The sequence below is a fragment of the Pristis pectinata genome, chromosome 7 (genome assembly GCF_009764475.1).
Source record: "Pristis pectinata isolate sPriPec2 chromosome 7, sPriPec2.1.pri, whole genome shotgun sequence".
NCBI lineage: Eukaryota > Metazoa > Chordata > Chondrichthyes > Rhinopristiformes > Pristidae > Pristis > Pristis pectinata.
The window spans coordinates 30,762,552-30,779,435 of NC_067411.1; the positions used below are offsets into that span (position 1 = coordinate 30,762,552).

General features: G+C 40.6%; 1 protein-coding gene across 2 annotated transcripts in view; it reads right to left on the reverse strand.

Moving 5' to 3' along the window:
• The window catches only part of adgrl3.1 (adhesion G protein-coupled receptor L3.1), a 506,938-nt gene extending 493,002 nt beyond the window's left edge, over positions 1–13,936 (reverse strand). For both annotated transcript variants that reach the window (XM_052019286.1, XM_052019288.1), the window contains exon 1: positions 13,342–13,936. The gene's annotated coding sequence lies outside the window, so the exon portion shown is untranslated. The remainder of the gene's footprint in view (positions 1–13,341) is intronic.
• Positions 13,937–16,884: the final 2,948 nt, after the last annotated feature.

Consider the following 16,884-nt stretch of genomic DNA (forward strand, 5'->3'; position numbering starts at 1 on the left):
ACTCACCTTTTGCCTGAACTAATCCCACAATGCACTGATCATCAAATGAAGTGAGCATTTAAACTTATTATACCCATTAGGTACATCTTCAGAGCAGTTCTACTTCAATTTGCACAGAAATAAATTTACAGATTAGGATTAATAAAATGGCCATTAATGGGTGCTGCATATTTCAGGGGAGTGAATGAAAGTGATCAGGAAATTCAATCCATCTGAAGTGCTGCAGAAATCAATCTCTTGAAGTACACTAACAACTCAGCAGTCTGATTGGCTCCTGTCCATCCCATCACATTTGATTGACTACATCTTGCCCAGCAGGATGACGCTGACCTAATCCAACCCAGAGGCAAAGATCAGTACCGTTTTAATTAAAAAGTCAGCTTTCCACGCAGAGTGAATAATGTTCTTTAAAATATTGACGGAATGATTGAATGGTAGTAATATACTCCAACGTGGCAAAGAACAGGAGGTGCTAATTCTGCAGTCAAATTACCTTGTATCCTCACAACCGTCTGTTATTTCATGTTCTCACATCCCACCACTCCATCCACTTGCCTCTACAACGTCTCAATGTCAGGATATACAGCCGTGAGCAGCAGGTGAATTGGTAGTGAATGTTATTTATCACACAAGGAGCTCTTACGTATGCACGAGGACTAAACCCTGGCCTACTTCTTCCTTCTCCCAAGTGCCAGGCTGGTGGAGCCAATTGTAGCACCCTTTATCCACGCTCTAGTTACAACAAGCTAATTACACACCAGGGATCAGAGGCAGGCCAATGCTACTCTGGCGAAATGACAATTTTTATGCATCATCCATATTTTCCAGGTTCTGCAAGTCAAATCATGGCTTTCCAGTTTGTTTTCCAACATCTAGCTACACATGTATTTCAGATGCTACAAGGGTGAGAATTTTCAACATTTTCTTTGTTATATTATTGTTTCTAGCATCTGCAGTTCTTACTTTGTTTTTAGTTTAGTAAGGCCCTGGTATTTTATTTGTCTATCTGCACTGCACTTTCTCTGCAGCTACATCACTACATTTGGCATTCTTTTTTCTTTTTACTACCTCAATGTGCTTATATACGGTATGCTCTGCCTGGATGGCACGCAAACAAAGCTTTTAATTGTATCTCAGTACATGTGACAATAATAAACCTATATCAAAACCAATACCAGCACCTAACATTTCTTTTTAAAAGCAGTGCTAATTTTGCAGTCAATTTTTGCTGTCTTGGACTCCAAGAGCACATGGTAAACTTCATCAAAATCCACACCATACTCTGTAAAACACATCGGTAACGCTGGTTCAAAATTTTAAAGCTCTGCAAGGATCAGTTGGAAAAGCAGACACCAGCATGATGGAAAAAAAAATCATCTTCTTTAAATGTCCAGAAGTGCAACGATTTACAGCAAAGAAATAAACTTTCTTTGAACAAAAACATAGCCCACTAAATTGATCTGAACAGATTATGAAATTTTGTAAAATAAGCTGGTAAAATATGTTACATTTGAGTACAAAGAGAAAACATCATCTTCCACAACAACTAAGTTTCCCATAATGCTATGGAAAGAATTTAATTGCGTTCACATGAAGGAGATCGTTACAATGAGTAATGCACTCAAGACTGGTTTGGGAAGGAAGCATTGGTGATCTCTTAATCCAATTCCATACAGTATTTTGGCTTTATTAAGAGACACCATTGAAGCCATAAAGGAGTTGATGTCTACTGCATCAATTTCTGATAAAGATTTGTGTCAATTGGCCCTTTGCATACAACAAAAAAATTGAACATCTTTTCAAGATCAATTCATTTTTAAAAAGTTTTTATAATGACCAACATTTAGTTCATTTTGTTTCATAAAATGTGATTGATTCCAGTGCACGGATCCATCCTATAAAAGATTTTATCTCAACTTCAACCATTCAGTTAATGTAATTTACTGGCAAAACCACGCAGCTAGAGAAAGTTGTTCAACCCATTGACTGAGTTCCATCAATGAAGATCATAAGTGATCTATATCCTAAATGGCCTTGGCTCTATGTGCTTTTACAATTAATACCACTGGGGCTAGTGGGCATGAGGATGGGAGGGCGTGCAACATCAGCTGTGTACTTACCAATCTCCTTTCTCTATTTAACATCTTTCACTACTGGGTGCACTGATTCATTAAAGTAGTCTTTGTTCAGAAGAGGGAGATCATTCTTCTTCTAACCATCTTATCCAACAAGTCCACACTTAGAACTTGTAACTTCAAACAGGCAGGAACTTCACACAAGTTCTAACTGGGCTTCAAGTTCCTAATTCTGTACTCTAGCTAAAGAGGCACATGTACAGAGCATTGAACTTCAGTAATAAAATACGTTTTGAATCTTGCTGCCATTGGATATAAACAGACTTCAGATACAACACTACTGTAAAAACCAAGTATTACCAAGATACTGAGATTAATTTTTATTGATCATGCATACATGTTATCATCTAACACCAATCTAGAGATACTCACCTTCCAACCAAATTCTAAAAGTTTTTTTTTGATAAAATCATGCATCTCAAATGCCTACTAATTCCATTCAAACTGCACATTGATTTCAAAGATTCCACTATTCAACAATAAATGATGACTGGGAAATCTCTGACCTGTGTTAATATACAAAAATCTTCTGGCCCACTTGCACTACTTGAAATGCTTCAACAACTAGTTCATTCACACGGAATTAAACAATGAACTGCTGTTGCTGCTAATCAGACAGCAAAATTAGATTCCACAATAAAAAGGGACTATACTTGCAAATCCAGCCAACAGACCACAACACAACCCCAGCATTATACAAACGGTTCCAGCAGCAGTCAACAGTGAGGCTTCCAAAAACTGCTGAGAGAATGATGGGATTCCCCAAGATTAGTCATAATAGCTCCCTCTGTTGCTAATAAAATTTTCTGCTACAGATGATGGAACACAATGAATGGGTAATTTTCAGTGGGTTAATTTGAAAATAGAACTGTTTTTGATTTAGTTCAGTGTGCTACAGAGGCAGCTTCTAAATACCACAAAAACTTCAGCATTTAAGACAATCTAGTTGCCTATTTTCTCTAACAATTGAAGAGAAAGCCTCAGAAACAACTCAAAAATATTGAAAGCTGTTCACTGAAACAATTCAGACCGAGTTCTCTTAACAAACCAGTTCCAAGATCCAGATCATTAAAAACATACACCTGTGATCTAAGATTACAGGAAATTTCACTATCTCATTGCAAAGCTTCTATACAATAAATGGATTTGCTTTATCATACATAATCACACTTAATACCAACTTCCCGTACACTATTTTCTGTCAACCTAGTTTCAATCAACGCAGAATAGCAAAACCCAAACACTGGGTAGAAACAATGTCAGCATCACTTTGATGAATAATTTTGTGCCATAACATGGACATTTTAAACACCAGTTATGAAAACATAATTCAGCTAAATTAATAAGAACTATATATCAGAGTGCTTATGAGCACATGCTCAATGATAAGGCATCTTCTGCAAAGGATCTTGTGTGCATTTTTTATTAAAGAGATGTTCGGTGTTGGAATTGGTTTTGGTGTTGGTTTATTATTGTCATGTGTACCAAGGTACCGTGAAAAGCTTTGTTTGCATGTCATCCAGGCAGATCATTCCATTTACAAGTACATCGAGATATTAAAAAGAAAACAGAATATAGTGTAGCAGCTATAGAGAAAGTGCAGTGCAGGTAGACAAATAAAGTACAAGGGCCACAACGAGGTAGATTGGGAGATCAATAGTTCATCTTCAAGAGGTCCACTCAAGAGTCTGATGTCTAATATTCATTTACAGGATAAAGATGGCATTGGTCAATCAACATTTATCACCCATCCCTAGTTACCTTTAAGGAAGTGGTAAGCCACCTTCTTGAACTGCTGTAGTTCTTTTGGTGAAGGTGTTGAATAGGGAGTCCCCATAATAAAAAGGAACACCAACATATTTCCGCATTAGGATCGTAGTCAAACTTGAGGGGAACCTGCAGGTGGCAAGTCACCCAAACATCTGCAACTCCTTCCCCATCTTGGTGCTAGAATCAAGGACCAGGAAGGACTGTTAACAATGTTTCAGCAAGTTCTGCAGTATGTTTTGTAGATGACAAATGCAGCTATGGTGTGTCCCTATTGGTTGAAGGAAGAGGGAACAGTCAAACATATTATGTTGAACTCCACGTGACGGTGGATCTGCACTGATCCAGGCTAGTTTATCACACTCCTAACCTGTACCTTGTAAATAATGGATAAGCTCTGGGGTGTCACTTACTTTAGGACACCCATTTCCTGTAGCCATGGTTTTATTTAATGTAATTAATAATTGTTGCTTCAGAACCTCTGTGACTAGTCAATGGAGATTTGGAGAGTGGGGTTGAAGGAGGAGAGGGGTATGAAGGGAAATTACTCAATAGTAATGCCATTGTATGTCAAGAGGTCATAGTAAACTCTCTCTCTTGTTGGAACTGATCATTGCCTGGCACTTTTTAAACCCATGTCCAAATGTTGCCTGGGTCTTGCCAAATGCAGGCACAGAAGCTTCTTTACCTTAGGAGTTGCAAATGCTATAAAACGTCTCCATTTCTGACCTTCTGATAGAAGAACAGTGACAGATATATGATCTGAAACTGGTTGGGCCCAGGACACTCCCTGAGGAATTCCTGTGGTGATATCCTTAGTTTGAGATGATTTACTTTTAACAAATGGAACGGTTTTCCTTCATGCAAGGTATAGCTCCAACTATTCCAGCCTTTCCTCCTTGATTCTATTAGAATACTCCATAATAATACTAAAAATGTGTCTGCGTAAATAACCCTCAGGAATTCCTTACAAAACCCTTGGTTTAATGAAAGAAAACAGAGAAAATAAAGGGTTTCTTTATTTGGGTCATTCTCAAACCTATTCCTTCTCTCCCCCATCCCCCATGCACAAATGTCAGTTTGAATTTTTAATTATTTCTTTGGCTTTCAAAAGCATTGGTTTAGTATGCAAGTCAAATTTGCATCAAAAGAAGCCAAGTGCACAAGCACAGGAGGATAAAGCTTATTAAAGCGAGAATATGCCAAATTTTAACGGGCTTGACAACCAACACGAGGAAACATAGCTCTAATTTAGTCTTCAATCATTTCCTTTCACACTAAAATCTAGCAAGTGTTTTCATTTGAGATGCTGACTGCACCACTAAGGTTTTTCAAGGAAATATAGGCAATTAAATAAAGAGCAAGGCGGCGCTAATATCAATAACAATGGATTCAACACTGACTTAACACTGCCTGCGTCATTTTCAATGGAGAGTGATACAAGTGGGCTTGTCTCACACAGGTCCATCAAACGCAACACAGAGAAGGATGTCAATCTAGCCCCTCGTGCTGTGCTGACATTTTTGAAAGAGATTAGTTCCAATCCGCTTCTTCTTTCCCCACAGCCACTGTAAATATATCCAATTCCACATTCAGCTGTCTGACGTAGTACAGATGTGCAAATCTTCATAAATTATCAAATGAGAAAATGGAAGATGGAAAAGGATGTATTACAAAAAGTGACCTTTCACCCTTACCCATTAGTGTGCACTTTTTTTTTGGAGGAATCCAGATGTCATTTTTGCTAAGTGGGATAATGCACTGGATGAACTCACAGATCTAATCTATAGAAGAAAATCTCCAACAAGGAACCTATTCACCAAAGTCACTAATCAGCAATCATTTGCACTCCAAACAGAAGTAAAAGCAAGCCAGGTCAGGCTGACAAGGCACACTGGTGAGAAAGTGACCAACAAAATCAGTGCAAATAGGTCAAATCAACAACATTAGCAGTATGACCATTCGGGTAAGAAATTTAGGTTGCTTTCATGCTCGATTTCAGACCATAATACATTCACAAAAGCACAGAACCATACATATAGGCATGACTTTTTAAGCAGAGCAAGTGCAAAGGGCAATCTTAATTTTTTCTAATTAAAGAAGTACCTTGTAAAATTGTACACTCTCATCCCAAAGCAACAATTTCACACAGGAGACACAAGAGAGACTGCAGATGATGGAAATCTAGAGCAACACACACACACACAAAATGCTGAAGGAACTCAGCAGGTCAGGCAGCATCTATGGAGGGAAGTGAACAGTCAACGTTTCGGGCGAAGACCCTTCATCAGGACCTGTTTCACACAGGTTGCGGGTAACAGTACAATCCCGTAATTTTACAATTAATAGCCAGCACAATTACATACTGCACACTTTCATGCTTGTCTGACCTCAGACACTCACATGATATGAATCAAGGCAATAAAAATAACACTGACATCTGCAGTAATATGATGGGCAGCCTACTTTTAAATTGCAGTAAGGGATAAAATTTGGGTTCTTCACATTGCACATACAATAGAAGTGAAAATAGGGAGCCTGCTCCCTCACTGGAGAATTTTGTTTGCAATCACTGTGATTCTACGTTAAGGTCAAGCAGATATGCAAATCAAGTAAATAGCTTCAATAAATTCCCTCAGTGTACTTTCATCAACTGCAAATGAAAAGAGAAAAAATATGCACCTTGCGTCAAGTACAAAAGCCCAAGGATGAATTGTCATCATTCTAAATAGAACTCTACTAATGAAGTACTTCTAGCCATGATCAAATAATTTTGCAAATCCAAATTCTCAGGCCAAAAATCAAACCAAAGCATCCACAATGCACAAACCAAGTTTTAGAAACACCTGACACAGATCACAGAAGACTTTCTTCGCATTTTCTTCACGTAGTAATGGCTTCCCTCTCTTTGGAAAACATTCCACGCTTACCAACAATCAATCTCCAATTATGCCACAATTTCAAGCACATCAGAAAGGTTTGTTTCTGCAACTAAAGGCTAGAAGTGAATTAACAGCAGAGGCAGAAACAATGTATATGTTTGACATTGGTTTGAATAGCTGATGGAGAGCAAAACGTTGTACTTATAACATCCTTTGCTACCCCAGGAAGTTCATAAATATATTACTTTAAGAGTACTCACCAAGTACTCTTAAAGCAATATATTTTTCCCCAAAACACTTCAGTCATGGGATATGTGGATCATCAAAAAGGCCAATTTTCCCCATCCATTTTCTTTTTGATTCATTTCTTATCATAATAAAATGCCTGAAGATGTTATGTTTTATGAACTTCCAGAAGATATCTTTCAAAGTCCCTCATAAGAGACTTAGTTAAAGTGGATGCTCATTGAATTGATGACAATTTACTGACCTGACTGAGAAACTGGTTGACAGGAGAAAGAGCAAGATTAATGAGCAGGTATTCAAATTGGCAGGATCTGACTGGTGGTGTCCCACAAGTACCTGCTGGACCACAATTATTCACTATATTTATAAATGATTCAGATGATGGAACAGAAAACCATGTATCCAGGTTTGCCAATGACAGAAAGATAGCAAACACTGAAGCATTAAATTAGAAAGAGCTATTAATAATGCTTGATTAGAGGAAACTGTGGCAATTGGATTTCAATGTAGGCAAATATGGGATTATTTACTTTAGACTTCAACTTTAGAATGAGTAATTTCTAAAACAGTGAAAACCTAGAACCAACTGGGATCCAAAACAGACTTTGGGATTTCTGCACCTTAGTTGTTAAATGTCGTGGGTAGAATCTAAAAAAAATAGCCTTGGCTAGAACAAATATGGAGAATTTATTGTCTCCAATGATATACTGGTTTGGGAGGTTGGTAAGTGTGTATTGTGTGCAGTTCTGGTCGCCGAACTACAGGAAGGATGTCAGTAAAATTCAAAGATTGCAGAAGAGATTTACTAGAATGTTGCTGGGTCTTCAGGAGTTGAGTTACAGGGAAAGACTGAGCATGTTAGGACTTTATTCCTTGGAGCAGAGAAGGATGAGGGGAGATATGATAGAGGTTTACAAAATGATGAGGGGCATAGACAGAGTTAATGCAAGTAGGCTCTTTCCACTTAGATTAGAAGAGATAAGTACGAGAGGACATGGCTTTAGGGTGAAAGGGGAAAGGTTTAGGGGGAACATTAGAGGGCACTTCTTCACTCACAGAGTGGCAGGAGTGTGGAATGGGCTGCCATCTGATGTGGTAAATGCGGGCTCGCTCTTAACTTTTAAGAGTAAATTGGATAGATACATGGACGAGAGAGGTCTGGAGGGGTATGGGCTGGGGGCAGGTAAATGGGACTTGCAGAATAATGTTTTGGCACAGACTAGAAGGGCCAAATGGCCTGTTTTCTGTGCTGTAGTTTTCTATGGTTCTAAACAGGATGGTAGCCAAGCTACAAGAGATATCAAAAACTGGAGAGGTAATCACTGGCATCTTAGAATACTTTAGGATGACTTGTTCAGTTTAATATATTAAGGTAAATTTATAGGGTTAACCACAATTGTTTCCACCGGTTGGAGAATCTAAAAATTTGGGGGTGATGTTAGGAAATGTTTCAACATTGAGAGAGTGGCAACATTTTGGAATTCTCTTCTGTAAATGACAATTGGTGTTTGGTTAATTGTTGGCTTTAAATCTGAGAGAGAGATATTTTTTGCTAACCCAAGTACTTGCGGACACATGAAAAGGCAGTCACGTGAACTAGAGTCACAGAATAGACAGTCAATGGAAGCTCATATAGTCTAATCCTGATGCCAGGTTCCCATATCACTCTGAGTCTCTCGTGAAGATACCCATACATTGCTGTTAGGTCAGGAGTTCCAGTACTTTCATCAATGTAAAGGAACACCAATATGTTTCCAAATCAGGAAGGTGTATGGCTTCAAAGACAATTTGCAAATGGAAGTAAACTTGTCCAGCTAGGCAGATGTCACAAATTTGGGAGGCTATGAAAGAAACCTTGGCAAGGTACTGCACTGCATCTTACGGAAGGTGCACGCTTCAAGCAGAAAATGCTGGCAAAGGAATTAATGCATGTTATGATAGTGAATTGCGTACTGATCCAATGAGCTGCTTTGTCCTGGATAGTGCTGATCTTCCAGTGTGGTTGGAGCTACACCCAACCAGGCAAGAGTGCACCCTTTCACAATCCTGACTTGTGTCTTGTCGATGGTAAAAAGGTATTGACGAATCAGGAGTTGAGTTAGTCACGGCTTATTACCAAACTTTTGATCTACACACGTAGCCCCAGTAATTATGGGCCAATCCAGTTCTGTTTCTGGTCAATGGTGAACCCCTACCTCCACTCAAGGACACTGACAGCAGTGAAACTTGGCAACATTGAACAATGGAGTCCCTTTTGATGTTGGTTGTCATTGACAAGTAGTTCTGCAGTCTGGTTGTTACCATTATCCAGGACTTGCTGTATATGGGGACTGACTGCTTCATTATTTGTAGATAAGGAATGCAATGAGATGGATTTTTCAGAAACATAGCAGGTGATTTACATGCAGCAGTTTCTGCAGAGGCAAGTGAAGGGAAAGGGGAAAGGTAACGTGGAATGACATAGGTAACAGTGACTAGGCCTGCTTCCCGCTCAGACAGGCTGGGAACAGATGGCAGTGAAGTTCCACCCAGAGAGGGCAGGCCACATGACCCATTTCCATACTGCAACTTCTTAATCTACAGTGAAATGAACTGACAAAACATTGTGATACTGGTTATTATTCATCACTTTTGCCCGCTTCAATTTACTCAATTGCTTCTCTCCAGATAACAACCCAATTTAACCACAATCATATCTGAACTTTATCCCTCAGCAAAAATGCCTTAAAATTTCAATTTGTTTGCACATTCCTAAAATGTTGTTCTTTCACCACTCCCCACATCCACCCCAGGCAGTTACCAGAGTGTGCCAAAAAGACAGACACATGAAAAATGACTATTTCTAAACCAATAATGGGACTCAACAATCCAGCAGCACCTTTTTAATTCTTAAGTCCAGGTTAATGTGTACAGAAAAATGTCATTGTAACAGCACTTTTTGCATTTTCATATACGAGAGAGCAAAGAAACAAATACCAATAAACCCTACCTTCTTCCTTCTACTCATTACAACACACTACTGCTCAAGAATTTAATCATTCAGCTTTTATTGGCAGTCTTTTCAAAAGATTAGCATGAAGCATTGTGCGTCACTTTCAACTGCACAAAGGATGATCTAATGTTCTTGTGCAAGATATCAAAGCTGACTTTCTGTTCAAAAACAAAAGAAATCCATAAATCACAAGAACAGCATTTACAGATAAGTTATCATGTCTTGGTGAATGATCTCAACCAAATAATCAACCAAATTTGGCTGAAATCATCTTGTAACCATCACAGCAGTTAGCGTTGTGCAAACAGAACAGACTTGGGAGGATAAAATGAGTTTAATGAGCCATCTTTTGAGGCCTTTCCATTCAGAATAAACAGCCTGGAGCTAGTTTCAAGATCTAGTGATACAAAGCCACACTAACCAATGGCTGTATGAATTTAGTGCTGTAGTGTTCAACTGACTATTCCTTCCATCTTACGAAATAACATGACAGAACTGAAAATATTCATGACTACAGGCTAGAGCTTAAATCATTAAACGAAAGATTCTTATTCACTCTCCTATCAGAAATGAGATGTTAAAGTCAAGCTGACTGGTAGGTATTTTCAGCAAGGTCAAACTTTATCTTTAAACAAGTGATCGTTAGTGCACAAACAAACATCGACTGTATTCACTATGTTTAAATGAGGGGTGAAGGTAACATTTCAAAATTGTGCCCATTTGGAAAAAGCCCCAAGTAATTCATTAGCTCTTCATTCATCAGTAAACTTGAAACCAAGTGGATTAATCCTAAAAATAAAGATAAAAGATACCTCAGGCTTTGATTAGAAACTAAACAGCCTTCGACAAACTAGAGATCAGAAAACAGAAAAAGATTAAAGCTAGATGAACAAACACATTAATATTTAATACAAGCTGTGAACTGTTCTCTCTTTCAGATCCCAAAAGGTGGATAAGAACTCATTCTGGATAACTGGGAGATAAACTTCTCCATTCATGATTTATGTTCCCTTCCAAAAATCCAACAATATGGTTCAAACTACCCCTGGCCATCCGAAGTGATTTTTTTTAAAAATAAAAATGAACAGGCTCAAAGACCATGGAGAAAAGAGAAAGTCCTGTAGAGCCCTCGTCCGGGTTTTAATTTATGTATAGTGGCTTCATTCCAATCCAGTTCCTGGAGTTTTGTAATATTCTTTGGAATCAATACTCACTCATGTTATGAATAAATTTCCTTCCCAGTTATCTAACTACATCCAATATGGGAACAGATTCCAAAACAACAGGACTGTCTTTTTGACCACACAGTGGGTTTGCCAAACAAAAATCTCATCTTAATAAAATTATTCAAATCCTTCAATACTTTTTTCCTCCCTACAGGATATAAATATAAATTCAGCCAAGCATCTTGAACACAACCACTTGGAAGTAGATTACTTGAAGACAAGGACTAGAACGTGCACTGGTCTATTTCATAGTTCCGTATTCATCATTAGTAATAATACATGAACTATTCTTAAAAGGGAAAAAGGCAAGACAAAAATAAAATTCTCATGCAAAACCCCTTTGTCCTGATGTCATTTGGCTATACTAATCCTGCACACTTCCATCACTGAATTGAACATATCTGAAATCAGTAGTTAGAAACTCCTAATGCAAACTGACTATATGTTAAATGGACTGTTGTACCAATCCTAATGTGCAGTCCTCAAACCACTTTCAATTGCAATTACAGCAGACTGTAAGTCCTACAACCTCAATGCAGACATTCCAATTTTTCAAATCACTACCTCACCCACCAGGGTTAAATAGAATTACAGAGCTGTCGTGAATGCAGTTCAGTCCACGGGGAAGAAATTCACTTTAGCACAAGTGCATGATTTGTTTAAAATGACACAAGATAATGACACCCGAATCCTCCCGTCCATGTGATCACACCATATAATAAAATAAGCTCTCTTTTTCCACGGTTCAAGTTAAATGAGTAGAATTTGCCCCCGGTTACAATCGATAGAATGACAGCTACTGCAGCAGTAATGGTGGATAGTTCCCCTTACAAAGAGGTAGCACTATCTGGTCCCGACTCCCTAACCTGCTGGCACTAAGAGCTATTCAGAGAGAACTACCGGGCTCCCTTTCTTCTTCCTTGGACCCTTGCAATAGCTTTAGAAAACAGGGTGCCATTGAAAAACTGCTAACAGGGTCAGCTGCTGATGGAATGCTTTTTAGTATTCAGGTTAGTCAGCCAAGCAGAACATCAAAAAAACCTACCAGCTCCTCGCCATTCTCACAGGCTTAAGTTAATGCAGAGTTACCAAGACAATACTGTTTCTCTACTCAACACAAACTGCTGAGCAAGTAACACTTTACCAAAACCGCCTCCACTGGATCTACTTATTAAAAGTAAAACTCGCTGCATTGTCAAAAACTAACAATAGCAATAAAAAACGTAAATACGTGGCTCAATGCAACTGAAGTCTCCCACGCACTCTAACATGCACACGTTCATTCATAACTAATAAAAAGGTTTTGAGTGACCATTTATTTCACGTTGGTTGCACTGTGGAGCGCACAGCAGATTAGAAACGTTGAGGGACAATCCAGTATTAATTTGGAATGCTGAATGGGATTTTGATCGCAGCACCAGCGACATAAACCCGTGACATTCTTTTACAAGTCAGACGGATGCCATTACGAAAGTAATGGTTAACGTGATAACGTGATAAATGCGATGAAGCTCACACGGCGTGGTCGACACCAGCAGAAACCATCGTTTCCCTGAGAGTCCCACACTCCCCATTTTCCAACACATCCAATATATTCCAACTCTAACCCTGTGCTGTGAACTGCACCCTACCTTCGCCCTTAATAGTGTAGCACCACTTTAAAATACACAGCATTCCGGAATCTGAGGTTTCTACAAACCATCGCTCATCCGAAAATCCCAAAAATAGGGAAGCCACATTTCCGTACGGAACATCTGTTCCTGCATTAGTATTCCTAACATCATGAAGGAACGTGTTTTCCGCACCTTGGTACACGAAGAATCAACCCGTAAATGAAATACGGTCGGTTTCCCATTAGAATGACGTGCGATGGGAAGAAGAGCAAATCCAACACACAATGAGCGGGGAATTCACAAAACAACCGGCTTAGGGAGGGAGGGAAAGGGTTATTAAGGCATAAAATCCGAAGCAAGAGAGTGTGTGCGCAACGAAGATGAAGTGAATGCAATGAATGTAGGAAGGCTGGAAATGAAAGACGCGGTTCGTATAGATGGTGTGTGTAAGGGTACACAAGTGCATCCCTTTATTCTTACCACAGAGCTTAGCTGGGCTCTCCTGCGGGAAGATAAGCCCCTGTTGGGTAGAGATCTTGGCTCCAGAGACGGTGAGGCAACCCTGTGCATGCACTGAGCGGGTACAACCGACGTCCTCCGCTCAACCCCAGATGCGACTGGGCTCCATTCGCGTCTCCACCTTCTCCCTGTGTTCCGGCGGAGGAAGGCGGCGGCCGTTCACTGTGTGCAGCTCCCTCTCGGCGGCGGATGGTGCACCGGGGACCTGTCGCAAGCTGCCATTCGGATGGGGGGTGCCGGCTGCTCTGCTCCGCCTCTCGCTCCTGGACACTTTCCCCCTTCGAAAGCCTGTCTGAATGTGCAAGACTTCACAGCCCGCAGCCTTCTCAATCACTCTCCCGTGCCCCTCTCCGTGTGCCGCAGTCCAACTCGCAACCGCTCTGGGCTTTTCTTGTATCCAGTTATTTCTCCCTTGGTTTTATTTTGCCCTCCTCCTCCTCCTCCCTCTTCCCTTATGTTTCGTCTTCCTTCAAGAGCCCGACGCTCCCTTCCATACAATCCCACACTCCACACGGAGAAAGAGAGAAATGTCCTTGTTAAACAAAGCTGCCCCACTTCCTTCCTCGACCTCCCTGTCACCAATATCCCCACAATACTCTTGCCCCTCTTTTTTCCCCACCCCTCCCCTTGGCATGCAAGCTGGAGAAACAGTGTAAAAAAAATGTTTGCTTACAAACAGAGCTCCGCCAAATGGCAAACCGATTTAAACCTTGCTCTGATGCTGCTTTCAAAAAACGAGGAGGGAACAGGAATAAACCCTGGCGCTGGATTATGCCAGCAGCTTCCGTTTCACAGTGCGCCCTAGTAATTTAACATTGAAACAATTTTACTGCTAATATTCCCAGAAACCCCCTCTGACTCATTGCATTATCTCTTTATCAGCACAGCTACTTTTGGAAGGGGAATGATATACATTAATTTTTCAAACCTCGCATCATTTTGCCTTAAAAAAACTTTTATTGTTAATTCAGGGTACATCTGAACATAGAAGTAATGGACTGAGCAGGTTCCTTATCAATTACCAAAAATAGGATGAAAATGTGTGTTGCACGGCCGATGGTTACTGGAGACACAATCTCTCTGTAGGATTAGGACTGCATTTCCACTCATTAATTGCTTTGAGGATGGGAGATGATAGTCTGACAGAAGTTCCAATAACTTTATTAGAGAATTAAGATCGTCCAGTCCTAGTTGTACACCTACAGAAGTGCGAGTTACTGTTAAAATGTTCGGCACTCGAATACCCGACAGAAAATATTTTGCATTTGAAAACCACATTGTGTCTGCCTGCTCCATTCCGGAGGCTAGCTCTTCCGATGCCTCGGTGTTCCCACACAGTGGCTCAGTCACCGAACGGCTTTCTATGAAACACGATCCTACACGCTGAATTGGAGGGAGAAAGAAAATGGATAAGGAGACTCTGAAACTTTTTTTGTGTGTGTGCACCTCCTTTTCTCTTCATTAGAGCGGGAGAGAGGCCTCGATGTGTTGCTTTAGTTCAGGGAAGGTGGGTCTGACTGGCCAGTGTCCCTGGCTGGTTGGTGAGCTCGTTGGAGGATACGGCGCAAATCTGTACTAGTCTTGAGGCATGGACACCCCACGCCTCAGCTGCAGTCTAGATCCAATTAAACTCCCATCAAATTGTTGAGACGATTAATTAATAGGGATTCCATGGAAAAGAAACGGGAGGGAGGTTCTGTGCCACAGTTGAGCCCGCGGGCAGTTAAAATCATTTGTAGAATTATTGAAAGTAAAAGCCGATTTTCTTAAAAAGAAAAAAAATAAAACGGGTCGTGCCATTGTGGGTTTCCTGTCCATAGCTGGACTGATCCGAGGCCAGTTTCACCTGTCAGTATCGCTGCCCATTCTTGGGGCTCAATGTGCCCTCTGCTGGAAAGGCGTTTCTCCGCACTGCAAACCATTCCGGACCTTTAAAGGGACCTCTCTGCTTTCACTTCGCCCATTGTTGACGCACTCGTTTTTCGCCGCTTGTCAAGATACATTCCTTCATCAACCAGTACCAGTGCATTTGTTCACTGAACGTCGCAAGGAGACTTATTTTCAATGCAAAATCTTAACGCGTGTCAAAAAATCGTAGAGTCACACAGCATGGAAACAGGCCATTCGGCCCGCAAAGTCCATGCCGACCAATGGGCACCCTCCCTAATCCTATTACTAGTCCTATCCCAATCCTTTACTAATCCTATCTTCCATCACTTGGCCTGTAGCCTTCTCTGCCTGGGTGATTCAAGTAGCCATCTTAAATGCTGTCAATGACTGCTTCCACCACTTTCTCTGACAGTGCATTCCAGCAACTCACCACTCTCTCTTCGGAAAAGGTCCGCCTCGGGTTCCCTCTAAATCTCTTATCCTAAATCTATGTCTTCCAGTTTTATTGACCTCTGATTTTGGGAAAAGTTCCTTGCAGTCTACCCTACTTATACCCCACATCATTTTACACACCTCAACCATATCCCTTCTTAATCTCCTCTCCTCCAAGGAAAACAGACGCAGCCTCTCCAGTCTCTCCTTATAACTGAAAGGCTCCATCCCTGGAAACATCCTGGAGAATGTCCTCTGCACCCTCTCCAGTGCTATCACATCTGTCCTGCAGTGTGGCGACCAGAACTGTATACAGTACTCCAGCTGCAATCTGACCAATGTTTTACAGAGTTGGAGCATAAACTTCCTGCTCTTGAGGTCACTGCTCTGACTAATGAAGACCAGTATTCCATCTGCTTTATTAACCACGTTATCCACCAACTCAAGGATCTTTGGACTTGTACACCAAGGTCGCTCTGTTGGACTTGTACACCAAGGTCGCTCTGTTCCTCGTTTCTCCTTAGGACCCCACCATTCATGGTGTATGTCCTAGCCTCATTAGAACTCCCAAATTGCATCAACTCACATTTATCAGGATTAAACTCCATCTGCCATTTCTCATCCCATTTCACCAACACATCAATACCACCCTGTATCCACACTGTCAACAATTCCACCAATCTTCATGTCATCTGCAAACTCACTGACCGTGCCTCCTACATCCAGATACAAATTGTTCACACATATTGCAAAGAGCAAGGGTCCCAACACCGATCCCTGTCGAACACGATGAGTCAGGCATCCAGATCACACATACAACCTTACATCATCACCCTCTGTCTCCTATTGCCAAGCCAATTTTGCATCCAATTTACCAACTTGCCTTGGCTCCTATGGGTCCTCACCTTTTGCACCAGTCAATCCAATTCATTTTCATAGGACTTCAAAACAGTTTGAATTGTTGAAATAACCAATATCATCATAAAGTTTTTGAATGGTGTTTTTGCTAAGAAGTGATTGAAATCAAGGATGGACTTTAGAAATTGCATTTTCAGCTCTTCAATTGTAAGTATCAGAAGTCTTAGTTATTGCATAGGCTCACCCTCACAGAGGCAGAACATGCTTAAAAACAAGAGGACACCTGTTCTTTCCTGTTGCTTACTCCTGACCCTGGTGATGACC